Source organism: Coccinella septempunctata, chromosome 2 (assembly GCF_907165205.1).
Source record: "Coccinella septempunctata chromosome 2, icCocSept1.1, whole genome shotgun sequence".
In the NCBI taxonomy this organism is placed as follows: domain Eukaryota; kingdom Metazoa; phylum Arthropoda; class Insecta; order Coleoptera; family Coccinellidae; genus Coccinella; species Coccinella septempunctata.
Genome location: NC_058190.1, coordinates 44,048,480 through 44,049,606, shown reverse-complemented (window position 1 = coordinate 44,049,606; position 1,127 = coordinate 44,048,480).

The window sequence follows — 1,127 nt, the reverse complement described above, 5'->3', positions numbered from 1 at the left end:
AATGAACATTCAACTTCATCTCCTATAAAATTGGCAGTATTTTCTTTCGCGATCTCCTTTCATAAAATATTTTCTTCAATAATTCGATATTGAACGTTTTTACGAAAGCAAGGATTGGTCACTTGGTAGATATTGCGATTTCGTCTTAAAATGTCAAATATTATTTTCCATTACAAAATGAGAGGTGAGCAATACAAATGAATTATTCTATACAAGGTGTTTCATTGGTAAATGAACATACGGTAACCTGAGCTAGAGCTACCCTAGGCCAGTCCAAAAAAACCCATATATGATAGGTCTAATCAATTCCATAACCGAGATGTATCTCCCTATAGGGTGCTTCATGTATTCACCTAAAATTTGAATTTCTCATAACTTTTGTGATCGAAGTGTGAACTGAGTGTCTTGCTCACTTAAATCTTACTTCAAAAACAGAACAGATTGTCTTAGAACGATTTGTAACCAACATAAGCAAAGAAAACATTTCTCTCTTCCCTTTCCCTGGAGATTCCTTTGAGTAAAATGACGTGCGGGACAATGGAATCCACTGAATCTCATTGAAAATTTTCTGATCTTTTCAAATATCTCCATCAAATCCAAAAATTTTGATATACAAGGTGTTGAATCCAAGCTTGGAAGGTGTCCCATATTTTTCAATTACGGACCTGCAATTTTTTGGAAATTTAAATGTGAATCTATCGACCTGTGCAAGTGAATCGTATATTCCAAATATCAACCGACTATACTGGTTGGTTCAAAAGTTATGAGAAATTGAAATTTTAGGTGAATACATCAAGCACCCTGTATCTCGGTTATGGAATTGATTAGACCTTTCTGGAATCGCCTAGGGTAGCTCTAGCTCAGGTTACTGTATGATCATTTACCAATGAAATACCCTGTATACTGCAGTTTCTTGTTTTTTTAACTCAAAAGTCTGAAGAATTTTCCTAAATGTAAATTTTCTAAATTTGCATATTCAATTCTTAGTCCTCGAATTAAGTCGATCAAAATCTTGAGAAATTTCTAACAAACGCTAAGAAACATGATTTATAGAAATTACAAAAGAGCCACAGAACAGTCCTTCTGTGAATTTCTCCAAGAATAACAAATCAATCATTTCAAAAACG